The sequence below is a fragment of the Macrobrachium rosenbergii genome, chromosome 36 (genome assembly GCF_040412425.1).
Source record: "Macrobrachium rosenbergii isolate ZJJX-2024 chromosome 36, ASM4041242v1, whole genome shotgun sequence".
Lineage (NCBI taxonomy): Eukaryota > Metazoa > Arthropoda > Malacostraca > Decapoda > Palaemonidae > Macrobrachium > Macrobrachium rosenbergii.
In genome coordinates, this window is record NC_089776.1 from 20,031,493 (window position 1) to 20,048,178 (window position 16,686).

Below are 16,686 nucleotides of genomic sequence, written 5' to 3' on the forward strand. Positions count from 1 at the left end.
ACCACCGACGACGTTAAATAAAGCACAAAGAATATGCGACAACCTCGGTTCTCACTGAAGAGTCTACACTGACAAATTTGAGGTTCGCTTCCGTGCCAGTAAGAGAGAGAAAGAGTTTCTCCCAGATTTATGCACTTTTATGAAAAAGATAGAATAAATATAATGAAAATTGTTAGCAACGCGACCAGGAGTATGATGAAAGAGAGATACGAGTAACCGAATGAAGAGAGGAAGATAGGAAAAGAAGACTTACAAGGAGAGGTGAATGAGGAAGGAATAAAAAAAAACCAGGATGTGATTGGAGAGGAAAAAAAAAAGACAGGGAGACAGTGAAAAGAGGGTCAGAGGAGGAGGGTGGAATATGTCATGAAAAGAAGGGAAGGAAAAAAGGAAGGGGAAATGAGGGCGTGAGGAGAGGGTGGGTTTGGGGGAAGTGGGATTCACTGGCTCCCCCAGCCCACCCCCCCCCCCTTCCCTTCACAAAACAACAGTTGACATAACACGTAACGTCGTGTCTCACGTACTTGCAATTAGATCATCAGGCGCGTTCACACCTACACTCTTCACTTTCCGATTCCCAGCTGTCATACGATGTTCCAGACACTGACCTTTTCAGCGCTGATTACGCCATTAAGATCATTCCAAGGTTATGAGCTATTTATACCGTTAGACTTCAAAGGATATAAAGAGGCACCTACACCGTTATTTTCTTATCCCAATTGTTCCAATATTGTGAAATGAAAATGTCACGAAAGACCTGTTTGGTAAAGGTTCACCGCCAGAGAACTTTAAATTAAAATTGCGCTATTTTGAAAGTACAGCCGTAATATAATCAAGTCCCGTATGCTATACCTATGCAGTCACAGCTTATTTCTCCCAAAGTGGCTTTAAGTTGGCCATCACTGATTTTCTTCCAAATTGATACAGGAGAAGTAGTCTTCGGCTTAGAAAAGATGGGTGCTACTTCCGAGAAGCCGCAAGTCAACGTCATAAATTTCTTGAGTAATCTGGGTTTCGCGTTGTACAACTGTAACTGGAAATTTTTGGTGCTACTCCCTAAATGGCCTCAAGGTCTTGTGAATTTCATTCTCATTTCGGTCTTCTGAAGCTCTATTTCACAAACGGCCACATGTCAGCCGTCTTACAATTTTGGATGATTAAAATGACCAGAAAATAAATACAACCTTCTTTGCAGTTACAAATATTTGAAACTCCACAACCTAATCTGACTGAGATGATTATCTTGAGCATCAGAAACTATAAATCATGGTTTTAGTTTTCTGTAAAAGAAAACTATTGAGATGGCTATTTGTCTGTCCATCCGCACTTTGTCTGTTCGCCCTCAGATCTTAAGAACTACTGAGGCTAGAGGGCTGCAAATTGGTACGTTGATCATCCACCCTCCAATCATCAAACATACCAAATCGCAGCCCTCTAGCCTCAGTAGTTTTTATTCTATTTTATGATCGTGCGTCTGGTACCGCTATAGGAGCCAACATCACAGGCCACAACCGGGCCGCGAGTTTCATACAGCATTATACACTGTACAGAAAACTTGATTGCGCCTAAGAAACTTCAGTGCATTTTTTACTTGTTTTCTTTTGAAAGTTCTCTTTGGTGCACACTTATCTAGGGATGCATTCCTAGGAAACTGGAATTAGTTACTTCCCAGCTATCACTAAGATCACAGTCAACACGACTGCACCAGGATTAATCTGCCTTGGATGATGATGATGATGATGATGATGATTATTATGCAAGCTTTATGGTTAGTTTGCATTAAATACATAGGATCTTATTAAATAAATTACGGCTACCTCAAAATTAAAGAGTAGATAACTGAAAACATTTGAAGGTACCTAAATAATTTCTTATTGGTGAATTGAAAATTTGACGTCACTTGAATTAAGTTAAACGCGTGAGAAATTCGAAGACAAAACATAAATTCAATGTGTTCTTTTTGGAATGAACACCAAAATCAAACAGTGGGTTTAATGTGGCCCACCACATCTGTAGACGAAAAACAACCATGATTAGACACACCTTCACACAGCAAGGCTAAAAGGACATCACAAGTACCAATGGGTGCTGCAAAGTGAGCACTAGTCCAGAATGCAACTTTCAAATAAGGAACACAATATGTTTTGTAGGATTTCTTATATATAGGGACACGCACAATAATCTTTTTTATAGACCGCTTTAAAATATAAATCTACGGACAACTGCGGTTCAAGCATCGAACTATAAAACAAGATACGTAAAACCCCGTTAATTTACGATTATGCTGTGTATGAAATATACTGGCAAACAAATACAAAGGGAAACAAACTTTTCGGACAGCGTTTAAGGACCAGTCTCATCGAATTCGAGAAACCACCTCTTTGTAATCCGAAAAAACAAGGGCAATTAAGAGACTTTCCTAAAGAGCGAGAAAAAAATTAGCCCTTAACACGAAGTTTCGTCGTGTGAAGGAATTCTACTGCCTTGCAACCTCCGGTCTGTCCAGACCCTGACAATTATATTTAGCACTTGAAATTTTTACGAAGTAACTTTGGAAGTCATCTCCCAGAAGCCATACAGGAGACCGTACCTTTGAAATAGCGTCGAACAGGTAATTTTCGTAACCATGACAAGTATAGATGACAAAAGACGGTCTTTACCGAGCAGCAGGAATCCTTAGCAATACTGAACGGGAAAAAATGCGAAAGCAGGCATATCTAATCTGTGCACGTGGTTCATTGTTTTGGGAAACCTTACAACCTACAACAAAGGGCACCATCGGAACATTGTCGATACAGTACCATAAACTTACAACATATGTCCTGCTCAGTAACCAACCAATATAATAAAATAATTCAGATATAGTCTTCTGCCTTTAATGTCTATACATACACACACTCATTCACACACACATATATATTGTAAGTATATACATACTGTATATATACAGTAATTCCGTTATTTATACACACGTAAATTTTCATACTCACATTTTGATCCACAAATATCACTTACCGGTAACTTACCGGTACATAAAAAATAAAGTAGACGGTTTATCACTGCGTCTAAACCAAAGGGCACACGTTCGAATCGTCACTGGTAGGAAACAATTATCAATTCTATTCCCCTTAGAGGCTTAAACGTATGTTATTCTCAAGGTAAAGAGAATTCAATATTAAGTAACATTTGTTACCTTTATATATATATATATATATATATATATATATATATATATATATATATATATATATATATATATATATATATATATATATATATAATATATATATAATAACCACCACACCCTCTTAAATTCTCAAATTCTTCGCGCATTTTGGATACGCTTGTCACTACAGATCCTTTTCGTGGTCACGTTGGTAACGTGATCTCGTTCTGATACTCCGAATGAGGGTTCGAATCCTGCTACGGCCTTCGCAATTTCTTCATATTCTTCCATTTGGATCTTAGGCTTTCTAGGGACAAGCGTTTGTATGTATGTATGTATGTATGTATGTATGTATGTATGTATGTATGTATGTATGTATGTATGTATGTATGTATGTATATATATATATATATATATATATATATATATATATATATATATATATATGTATGTATCTTACAAAACATCCCGATATCACTGTACTTGACTGGCATTGCAAATGCTGTCAACCACCTCCCAGCCTCGCTAAGTGCCCTCTCAACTACTTCCGGCACATGCAGTGAGAACACGAGATGATTTCCGGCCAGAAGGGCCACATATGGGCCACATAAGGGGGCCAGCATCCATCGACGGACGGTAACGCTATCCTGTCGAAACTGCTCATCTTACAACGAAGGGACTTCCTTTGCATAAGACCCCGCCACATTATTATGCGCTGGCTGAAGGAAGCTTATGCGAGATGCTCGTATGCAAATATTTTCTGATTTTACCAACTGAGGAGTTTGCCCTGGTCGGGGATGGCTTCAGGGAAAATACAATCTAGTCATTGCTTCATTCAGTCTTTCACATCAGAACCAATTAACCACCTGTAGTGCAGAAAACTTCAACAACAGTACCTGCTATCTATCTACACAGAAACATAATTAGATAGACAGATAGACAATAGATCGACAGATAGATTTAGGCAGATGGTTAGATAGATAGCAGGTACAGTACTCTTCTTATAGTTTTCTGTACTATCGGGTGGCTTTTTGGTTCTGCAATGAAAGGCTGTTTTTAACTCCTGTCATCCCCTTACAAAGGAAATTCCTTCTTTGAGAAAATCTGAAAATATTTGCTTATGGACGTCTCACGTTCGTTTCCTTCATTTAACACATTTTATATATATATATATATATATATATATATATATATATATATATATATATATATATATATATATATATATATATATATATATATATATATATATATATATATCGTCGACGTTTCCACAAACTGTCGAATCGGCAAAATTCTTGTCTTGAGTAAATCGCGTTTAAAGATTTGTCCCATTTCATACCATCTTTTTATCAAGTAATTTAGTCGGTAAACTTTTGATTTTTGGTAGTTGATAAGATTAAGACCACTTTCAAACAGTGTTTAAACAATTTCTTAAATTCATAAAGATTTCTTAATAATGTTTACCAAAGATATTCGTCAGTTTGTGAAAACTGACTGACTCACCGCGTTAACGCTTCGACTCTATTCGTCACTTTGTGGTGACATTTTTACATGACATAATGGACATTCGTCACACACCGAATACAAGATTGAAATTTTTTTTCTTATAAATACGTATGATATAGGCTGAGACGGTAAATATATACACATTTATTTGTTTGATACACACACACACACACATACATATATATATATATATATATATATATATATATATATATATATATATATATATATATATATAATAATTTTTATTGGGTAAAAGTCCTTCAATATTGATGGAAATAGTTTATTTTCACTGAAAGCATTACACTGCATGTCTGTTCTAGATATAACTACTAAGCTTTTTTAGTAATGAGGGAAATTACGGTAAAACGAAATGTGATCAGGATTGCTAATAACAGGAATTGTTCCACTACAAAAGCTCAAAAGGTCATTAAATTTAGCACTTGATAATTTAACAGCCTGAATAATGTGCTGTGGTTGCTTAACACTCTGGATTTCTGTTTCCCTGTGGTTCGAGAGTCAATCAGTGATAATGTTTGAAAATCCTGGGCAGAATGGGAGGCTTTGTAGAAAATTTTCCTTTCTTTTCTCTAGCCAAATGCAGTTGCATTATCTTTGTCCAGTCGACTGGTAAGCCCTCGTCAGATGACCTAATTCGGAGAATCCTAAGTTGTTGAGAACAATCCTTTCAGTCGGTGATCATTTTTGGTTCCAGTTGTATCACCTTCTAAGGATTTTTCCTAGCAAGTCTAATAACCATTGCCAACTGTGATGGGGTGAAAATATCTCATGCCCTTTTCATTGCCCTCTCAGTACTGCTATGCACTGAGTCTCCTTCACATTAACCATGATCTGTTTCAAAGACGTACACAGCGATTTGCTTTATTGAAATTGAATTCTCCAAAAGTTAAGCAACATAGCTGGCAGTATGGAATTCTTGTTTTGCCCGGCACATCCATCACAAAAAAAGACAACATTAGTATACTGTACTTTGAATTCTTGTCTGCTTCTGCTAGCCAGCTTCTGATGCAAGAAGCAATTCCATTTGCTCCTCGTTTAGCAATTCCTTCATGCTAAAGGAAACAAGAACCCTCGGCATTTCCTAAATTATGTATAGTAAAATTATAGCATGACAGTTTTCTTTTGTAAAAGAGTTCATTGCGGAGAGATTTAGGCAAATATAATACTTGTTTCAGGTCGATATTCGCAGCAATTAGTTCATTATTCGACTTGGCTTTCTCCTTTATTGTTTTCTTTATTTCTGTAACTAATTCTTTTTTTTTTTTTTGTTATGTTTTCATATCGAAATTTAAATTCCTCTCGCTCATCTCTACTTCATTTTCGGGCACATGAAATTTTAACTTCTGAGTTTTGAATATATTCCTGTAAAAAGAAAAGCTAACTTCACCTCCACTGGTGTCTTCGGTATAAAGTTGATACGTTTTGGTGATTGTCAAATCGGGATATAAAGTTTGTTGGGTGGAGCTTTTACGACAATAATGTGACTCCATCCTTAGGCGTCTATTAATGTGCTCTATCACCAGTAGTTTGTCTTTTATCCCTTTTCTTTATTTTCTCCCTTCTACCTCCACGACCCTTTTCTTGTACAGTTTCATCTGATGACAGTTTCTTAATGGCTGTCCTAATTTGCCTTTCACTGATATTTAGTGTGTTTAAAAACATCACTCTACACACCCGTAGTTTTCTACCGTCGGGTTATGGTAAGAAATGTAAGTTGTGGTTTTACGGCTCAATTTCATATCTTTATCGTTCTTGGTGTCAGTAGCTTGAACATGTTGACATAACCATTCCCTTTGCTTTGTAACACTTCTTAAATCATAAAAACCACTGAGAATGGTATTTCTTTCTTCATTTGTTATTTCATTATACAGCACAGACCTCTAACATTGCACATTTTTTTTTTTTTTAAGCATCATGGCTTCAGGTTTCTTCTTGCTGGTATCTCTCTCTTATTTTGTACACTTGTGTATGCATAACCACAGTTAAGATTTTCTTTGCACAATTTTCGAAGCCCTTTTTTTTCTGAAAAGTTATCCCTCTTTAATGGCGGCATTCCACTTGGTTGTTTTGCAAATCCATCAACTTCAAACTATTCAGGATATGCTGCACTAACAGAATCAGAAACAGTTTCTTTTCCTAAGACATTCTCATATTTTGCACACGCTTTATCACAATTCTTACTTATCACACTGTAAGTTTTGCAACTGTCGTTGTTTTCAAAATGAGAAAAACAAAGTAGCTTTTGACATTCAGATCTTGCAAAAACTGCAAACACATCACTCATACAACCTTCACTGTCACATATACCAATTTGTGATATTTCATCCTCGGATATAAGGTCATCAGTGTTCGGTACATACACTGGATCACTGATTGAATCACACTCTGAACTAAATGTATCACTAACATCCAAGGAAGAACTGTCATTCTCAAGATTCTGTTTGATGGTAGTGAGTGGTATATCAGAATCCTCATAATCATAGTCGTTTGAGGTATTTTTCTTGGCTAATTTTGACAAAGGTATATCATCATCACTATCTGGGGCAAAACACTGGAAATATTTTGAACCTTAAGGAGCTTGATGATATCTCTTTTATTAACCACTTCTTGACCCAGGTGCGTTCAGCATGGGATTCACATCAACGAAATTCTACTGCACATGGGCTGGATTTCTTTTATAAATGGCTAAAGGGCAAATTCTCTGGCTTTTTAGAAGAAATATATATACACACATACATATATATATATATATATATATATATATATATATATATATATATATATATATATATATATATACTGTATATATACACAGTATATATATGTATGTGTGTATATATTCTTTCCATAATATTTCTATTATTATTTCTTTTCTGAAATTGAACAGCAGACTCCGTAAAGTTTATGATTATCAGATACAAGCTGTTACATATAAATAAGCATAGTACCATCATATCAATATAAAAAGTTATCATACAGAGCAACCAGGTGGTTTTAATTAACAATGCTGCACTTTGTGAAAAAACAAAGTGCGCATTCGAGAAGCCTCACGTTTTCACAAGGTGACGAATCGAACATTCGTCACTTTGTGGAAATTGATTTAGTGTGAAATGCCGGTATTCGACAGTATTGATATTTTATATCTCGAAAACCACTTGAGATATCAATTTGAAAGTTTGTGACATTAAAGATCAAAGTATGCTTGTTTTTGTAGTAGTAATAACTCATTTTGCCCAAAATGTGCGTTTCGACGGTTTGTGGAAACGTCGACGATATATGCGAACATGTGTGTGTTCAACTCGACGGATCACAGGATGAACGGAATGACCGAAGATTTTTACTGTACAGTCACCTTTCCAAGGGAGTTTATCTACCTGCCTTGCCATTGAAAACGCTTCGCAAATGTCACCTCAACGCCCCTCGCCAAAATCCCATCCCGAATTTTCCCCGGAGGATTTGCCTGAATTCAACGACTTTCCTATGCAGTCCAGTCAAGGCTCTTCAATTCCCAACCTTTCTCGCAACCTTCCCCATGCGTTATCCAACCTCCGTAACCTCTAAGCATAATAACAAATATCAAAGCAGAGGGCGAAACCCATGGGAAAGTCAGCGATCATTGTCACCGGCGCTTTCCAAAGCAAAGGGGCCCCAGGTGTCCCATGGTTTCCTTGAGGTCAGCCTTCACGTTAAAAAGGTCACGTAACCTAATGTTTCCTGTGGGGTGACGCGAAAGATCATAAAATAAATGAATACATCTTTCCACTTTTTCGTATGGCTGGAATGAAGTTCATGATTACTTAATAACTTTGCAACTGCTAATAACATCGTTACTGATAGATTAAGTGCGATTTTTCTTGTATCATTATAATTACTAGTACTTTCAACGTTAATATGCAAGTTATCAAGAAGTTCTCCACATTTTTTTACCGTTAGAACCATATCCTGCGAATTATAGTTGTTTTTACAAATCAGATACCGCATGAGGGAACGATAGAGGCCCTAAGTCATGTTGCAGAAAGTCGTTCAGCCATTTCCTACATAATAATGTTAACTGAAAAACGTTCTGAAAAGGTTAATGTAAGTAAGCGGGTGCTCTGCAAAGAAATTACGGTTCCCTGTACCTACTAACATTCGCAAACTGGATTAAAATCGTCAGCAACTGAAAGAACCTCCTGCTAAAAACGAAATAATCAGATTAAATGTGAACATACAGGAAATAATCAGATAAAATACAAGGTGGATTGATATGGCGTGCAAATAAACAAGAGTGATCATGTCCAGTCTTCTTGTTGTACTGTTTATTGTTAAATTTAAACTTCCCATAAGCGGAAATCAACAAATTACAAGCATAAAATGTAAATTCTTCCAGCATCAAACAACATAATATAATATGAATTTTTCCAACATCATACAACACCCCCAAGTATTGAATGTTTCCCATGAAAAAGGAATATTATCATTGCCACAATTACACTCAAACTATTAAATCGAGGGTGATCCCCTGTGCAGAAAATTTCCACAACTGCAGCACCTTCCAATATTTCCACACCGCATAGTGTTTTCACAAGTCTATCACCTTTCTTTCGACATGACTGAACCATCTCAAAACACCCTGATCCATCCTCTAACCTATGCTAACCATTCTACATATCTCCACATTTCTCATCTTTCAGTTCTTCATGTACAATACTATCTCTAATCAGTGTAGTATCACCTGCAAAGATCAGTCATTCCACATTTCATTCATGACCCATCTCCTTATCTTTCAACTTAGCAACTACAACGTCATTTCTCTAACTATTTGCATCACTTCATCGAGAAAAATATTAGTCATGGAGACATAACACAACGTTTATCAGGCTTGTTTTACAACAAGCCAGTCACTGTCCTGTCTACAAACTGCCATTAAAAACACTTTTGATTGTTCTCAGCAATTTATCGTAAGCACCATACATTGTAAACACGCTCCACAATTCTTCAGTATCAATTCTATCATAAACTTTCTCTTACAACATGTTATCTCTACTTTCATAAAAATTTAAGCAACTGAGCCACACACCCTAATCCTCATCTAAACCCACACTGTATTTCCACTAACAAATCTCCTCTCATCTGTCTTCCTCCTCAAAGCAAATCTAACTTATGCACTTCCTGGTATACCCAGCAAAATAGCACCTCTATGATCCATAGTCTCTTCTATCATCTTTACAGCGGAGCAATCACAAGAGAGAGAGTGATTTCAAAAGAACATTGACAGTCTTGTTCCTATATGTGTGAAAGGCTACAGGCTATGGCAAACATAGGACAATGCCTGGATTAAAAAAAATTAACTCAATTTTATCAAGTATCCAAATACTAAAATCCAGTCATGAGGGGAATCATTTTTTATTTCTCATACAATCACACGTGGTTGACATTTGGCCTTTACAAAAATATGGGCTTGAATAGCAGTTTTTTCGGTGCTCCATGCAGTGTGCTTGATCTTAATCAGGGTGCTACTGATGCTTTCAACAAAAATTTCTAAAGACTACATGGTGAGTCACAGCTTCAAATGTCTGTGTCAGGGTCAACAAACATCTGCAGTTAGCTTATTATTACCATTATTATTCAGATTATGATCCCTATTCATATGGAACAAACCTAATGGGGCCACTGACTTGAAATTCAAGCTTCCAAGTAATATGGTGTTTATAAGAAAGAAGTAACAGAAGGTAATAGAAAATACAGAAAGAAGAGATCGGTTACTAGAAAATGAAAAATAAATTAACAAATTAATAAATAGATATATAAAAATGTACAAGGAGAATTGCTTTAGGGTAGTAATGCATTGCATCTTGGCTTGAACTTTTGCGGTTCCAACTGCACAGCATCCTCACGGAGATTTCCACAGTCCAACAGTGTGAAGAATAAAGGGCCTCGGGAACTGAAAGTTCCACATTTACTGCATATTGGTGCTTTGTTCAGCAAATCTGGTCGCTCTCAGCATGAAAAAAAGGATCAGGGAGCAACTGTGAATGTGAAAGATCTGTTAAAATAAAACTTATGAAAAATTGACAAACAAGAGGCCATCCCACGATGGTTCAAATCATAACTGATAATGTTAGGAAACAAACCTACTACCGCAAACCACTCCGTCTAAGACTTAAATCTCTAGCAGAGGCAGACAACCTCACCAGAGAACAGTATTCTGACAAAGAAAGGACAAATGACCAGAAACAGGTTGAAATGATTTTATCACTGTTATAAATACGTGAGGCCTTACTTACAATCCCCCCAACTTCCAAGTGGCATTTGCTAACACTCAAAAGTAAGGTGTGAGTCAAAAGTTCCACCAAGTATAGTTTTAGCTTCAGACACATTTAGCAGAGACCCATCCACCTCAAGGGGAGGACGGGGTGGAAAATCTGTACGGGATATACTGATCAATAGTGCTTTTGTTTTACTGGGGTTCAGCCTCATACCCCACTGACTACACCATTAACTGTTCCACTCCATGCCACGATTGAGACTTAGGCAGCTTCATTCCTCGTAAGTGGAGACTTTACTACACCCAAAAATCTTTCATCATGGACATATACAGAACAATCTTGTTTTCCAGGCCATTATTATTACTATTAAAATAGTTTAACCAGACCACTGAGCTGACCATCAGCTCTCATAGATAAAATAGTTTAACCAGACCACTGAGCTGACCATCAGCTCTCAGTAGGGCTGGCCCTTGGATTAGGATGAAATGACAAGTCTAGGCTAGAAGCCTCACTGGGGACTAATAGGTCACTTGTCAATGATGATGAACGAAAATGAAAATGAAATTAAAAGCTGTAAAAGGCATACGCTTTCATACTGGAACACACTCACACAATAAATACATTTAAACTCACGCTTCCATACACTCTCACTAAAAAGGTATATCAAAATTCAAAATAAATTACATACAATAATAAAATTTACTTGTTTTAAAATTCATTATACTGATTGATTGTTTTTTTTTTATTTTTCCAATTAATCTGCAGCTTCTCATAAACATTAAAATGGGTGCTATTGAGAATGTTGAAGATTCTGACAAAATTTCTGCTATCGGTCTATTTCCAAAATTTGATAATCGCTGCAGGTTATATTTTGGACATTCACACAGTACATGCTTAACTGTTATCAGCACATTGCAATCTGGGCATTTGGGAAGAGGGCTACATGGACTGTTCATTAAGTGTCCATGTGTCAAACGAGTATGGCCTATTCGAAGACGTGCCAGAATTACTTGTGTGTGTGTCTCTCTGATATGACGAACTCCATTTTTCAACACTGGATTTTATCTGTTTTAATTTATTATTTTCAGGTTCTTCGTTCCATATATTTTGCCATTTTTTTACAATGACTGTTTTTATATATCTTGTATAGTCACTGATAGGGATGTCTACATTTGTTCTTGTCATGTGGACCGCTTCTTTAGCTGCTTTATCAGCCTCTTCATTTCCCTTAATCCCTACATGGAACAACCATATCACTTTTATACCCTAAAAATAACAGTGGATCAACAACATTACCCTGTGGAACTCCAGACAAATTAGGTCTTTCTTTGCTTAAGATCCCATCAACAGCAACTCGCTGCTGACACCTGTAAGGAAATCCTGAAGCAATCCTAAAACATATCCACCCGCTCTACGATTCTGAAGTTTATATATAAGTGCCTTATGATTCACTAAATCGAAAGCAGCATTAAAATCTATTTGAAATACTCTAAACTCAAAACCCTTATCAAGGTTCTCTTGCATGTGGCATGTCAATCTAAAAGAGCATAGCATGTGCCTAACTGCTTCCTATCTACTTATTGACTATCAGCCAACAATCCTCTGGATTCCACATAATTGTAAACTGGCTTAACAATAAGTTTTCATGCAACTTTGAAGAGCACAACATAAAAACCTATAGAATCTACTAACCACGGGACACAACTTAGGTTGAATAATGGAATTCTTGAAGGAACCTTCATGTCCACAAAATATGAGTACATTTTACTGACGACCGCATCCTTGCTAAGTTTCAGGTAGTCATATATCCCAAATTCCTTCACAAAGGTGATTCCATTCATGTGTGTATATACATATACATACATACAGTATATATATATATACAGTATAAATATATATATATATATATATATATATATATATATATATATATATATATATATATATATATATATATATAATCACACACACACACACACACACACACACACATATATATATATATATATATATATATATATATATATATATATATATATATATATATATATATATATATATATATATATATATATATAACACACACACACACACACACACATATATATATATATATATATATGAGAGAGAGAGAGAGAGAGAGAGAGAGAGAGAGAGAGAGAGAGAGAGAGAGAGAGACGAGATGGAAAATCCTCGTTGCTTGCATGAGTCACCTACGCGACTAACGTTCAAACACAAAGTTACCCTTTTCACTATATGAAGCAACATCGCAAAAATCAGCATAAAATTTTAACGACCATATACTGTAGATACTACGAGGCCTTAATTAGTTATGTTTAAAAACAAAATCTTGCAACTTTCAGTAAAGGACATAAAGCTACGAGCGTTGTCCCTCTGCTCTTCCAACAGACACGAGTCTACCTTCCTTCCTCCTTGTTCAACGACCTTTCGAAAGCTTCAAATCCTGGTGTCATTAAGAGCAGGAAATCACGTGACTCGTGACGTCACTACGACACCGAAGGCTTGGGATCACACACACACACGACTGGAGTTTATACCTCATCTAACCCCCAATCCCAGAACCGCCCGGTCCCACCCATCCCGCTTACCCTTCGCCATACACCTTTCCCTATATCACCTTTCAAGATTCTGTCATGACCTTTCGAAGCAGCGCTGGTTACGCGATGATGACGATAGCCACGAAGATGCTAATAACGTCCTTCATAACGACGGTTTCGTGGGTGGGCCAATTTCGTACCAGTCGTTAATTTAATACCCTACTCCATCGCTTAATCGTGGTAGCGGGCCTCTTCATAGGTCAGTCTTCCAGGCTTAAAAAACTCATTCTCCTTAAACTTACATGCATCTACGTAGTTCAGAACTCGTAATGAAAGTAAGTGAGAATGAAACAATATTACCCAAGGTAAAAGCAGCTGTTATTCTTGAATAAAAAATAAATTCACACAGCGGTAAAACGGGAACAAACAAACAAAAAAACACATGGGAAAGTTGATAAGATATACAATACAGAACAGATTTAGTATAACCTTACTTGATCCAGGTTTATGGAACACCAACATAATCTCTCTCTCTCTCTCTCTCTCTCTCTCTCTCTCTCTCTCTCTCTCTCTCTCTCTCTCTCTCTCTCTCTCTCTCTCTCTCTAAGTAAATAAATTAACTGAAAATTTGAAACTTAACCGTCAGCCGGTGCAGTTTTCGTCCTGCGGTTTAACAACGGCAGTCTTTTTTTTTTTTTTTTTTTTTTACATGCAGCGGTCGGCGTCGATGACCAAAGTCGTTGCAATGCAGTTTGCATTAAAAAAGTCTCAACAGGCAGACGTGAACTTATACCAAACACAAGCAAATAACAGTACGTCGTGAAATTACTCCAATCTGGAATAAAACGGTCATCCTGAAAAATAACCTTTAGAAAAATGTCCTGCTGAATAACAAACTTAATAAAAATGATGTATATGATAATATCGTAACAATCACAGAAAGTATGTACAACCAAGCAGTTTCAAATAAGTAATTAACCAAGAAGTTCTTTCCTCTGACAAAAGCCAATCGCGAACTCCATGAAACCCCCAAAAGAGGAATGCTTTAACTATTAAGTAAGGATTGCCACTTCAACAATTAGCATAAGGGCGCAATTCTCACTCGACAAGGTAATCTCCGACACCCAGGGGGATGGAATCATTGCTCAGGTTGTCTCTCTCTCACTGCCATTAATCAAAATCAAATTAAGCTAAATTTAAATCCTGACATTAGGCACAGTTGCAAAACTATATTCAAACCTTGAGTCAGATACATCATGAACTTCAATGATCAATTAAAAACACACAATCTTCTCTCTCTCTCTCTCTCTCTCTCTCTCTCTCTCTCTCTCTCTCTCACGGATCGATTGGAAACGTGAAGTCCGTAAGCGCCACAACATCCGGTCGAAACGGTTCTGCTGTTTCCACATGCCACTATCGAGCTCAATCCATCAGCCAACGGACGCCGGGTATCGTAAATTCCAGCAATGAAACAATTTTTAAACATTTCACGTCTCCTTTAAGGAAATCACGTGAGCATTCTTTTCTGTTTAACGTAAACCTCTCAAATCAAATAAAAATTAAGTTGCATCCTTCAACCAAAAAAAGTAAGGCAGAGTGAACTGAACCGCTTAGTTGCCTTACCTAGCCCAAGCACAACGGAAACAAAAATAGAAGCGAACAAAAACCACGAGGAGTTAATGTATAGACTTTATTACGATGGAATAGTGATTTACGTGCTGGTATAATGCCACCTTAATCACAAACAACAACGATGGCATGTTGAAAGATTATATGGATCACGGAAAACGGAAGCCGGGAGAGAGGTGAAACATTCTAATCGTCTGCAGTAAAGGGAGCAGAGTAGTCTGCAGAGCAATGGTCGTCGATTAAAGCCCTCCGAGGAATGCTGGTCTCCAAAATGCGGAACAAAATGACTTCCCTCTGATGATGAAATACGCGAAATCACTTGCTTTTTCGATTTCCTAAAACCATGACAAAAAAGTAAGTGTGCGTAAAAATCGTATTAGCTGCATTACAAATTGTTTTAGAGAAATTTCTACATTTCATGAGTCATCCAGCAATTTCTTACAAAATAAGGAAAAGAAACATTTCAACTACATACCCCATGAGCTTTCTCTAAATTATTTACCATTAACTTCCCTCGGTGTCCATCAGCTCAGTAGACCCGTGAATATTTAAACGTAACGATAACAACAACAGCAATGCAGTAGCGATTACAAGAAGTGGCTGACATGAATATTTCTGTAAATTCCGGTTATGTTACCTCCTTTATACCTAAATCAACCGAAGTATTCCAAGAGTTCTCTGTACAGGCTCCGAGAATTCACAAACTGAAAAGGGTTTGTACCGAAAACATTTAAAATCTTCTGATATAAATAAAATGGTATGAAACAAAACTTCCCTTTGGAAGCATTCACTACATTTCACTAATATAAAACTGAAAATAGATGAAGTAAAGATCCCTAACGAGACTCTCACTTTGTCTTGTCGAAATGTAATTACGGAAGTGGAAACCTGTCATGATCATATCATTACCCTGTATTTACACACTTCCTTACTTTACGGTAAAAACAACTTAATTTCTCAACTATTCACTGATACCCATCGATAAAAATAATTGCATACGAAAATTATCATAAAAATGTATGAATCGTAATTTCTCATGGCCCAATACAAAAATTAATATATATAAATATATCAATCAATATCTTAAAAAAATCAACAAATTTTCAAAGTCTTCAAATTCGTAGCAACTCCGGGAGGTAAGACGAGAAACTGCATTTTCAGACACTAAATACAAAGCGCCATTACTTCTACAATGTACAATGACGCAAGAGATGTTCTTCATTCGTAAACACGATGACGTAATCAATGGCACTATTCTGTATGGTTCATCAGAAAAATATAAAATAAAAACACATCCCTGTTCACATTCACGAAACCAGGGGTTTAAAATCCTTTACGAAATATGAAGCGCCATTGCGTCTACCATTGATTTGTACACACAATAAACAACTGTATGATCTGGCGAAAGTCATTAGACAAGAATAAATATTCGGTATCTCCTGTTCACCCCACATGAAATGTAACCATTGTATTATTTTTACTTCAAATCCGCGTTCTTACGTGGAACTAATCAAATTTTCTTTTAATTACATTACATTGTGCTTAAATGTCTATA

At 36.5% G+C, this 16,686-nt stretch overlaps 1 protein-coding gene and 1 long non-coding RNA gene across 5 annotated transcripts in view; both read right to left on the bottom strand.

The window, feature by feature from the left end:
* LOC136825010 (partitioning defective 3 homolog) overlaps positions 1–16,686 on the bottom strand; it is a 471,362-nt gene that overhangs the window by 347,109 nt on the left and 107,567 nt on the right. The gene's annotated exons all lie outside the window — the stretch shown is intronic.
* LOC136825009 (uncharacterized) lies at positions 4,945–7,269 on the bottom strand. Its single transcript, XR_010849206.1, has 2 exons — positions 6,262–7,269; positions 4,945–6,058 (listed from the first exon to the last, which is right to left on the bottom strand). It is a non-coding gene; the product is annotated as an uncharacterized lncRNA (long non-coding RNA).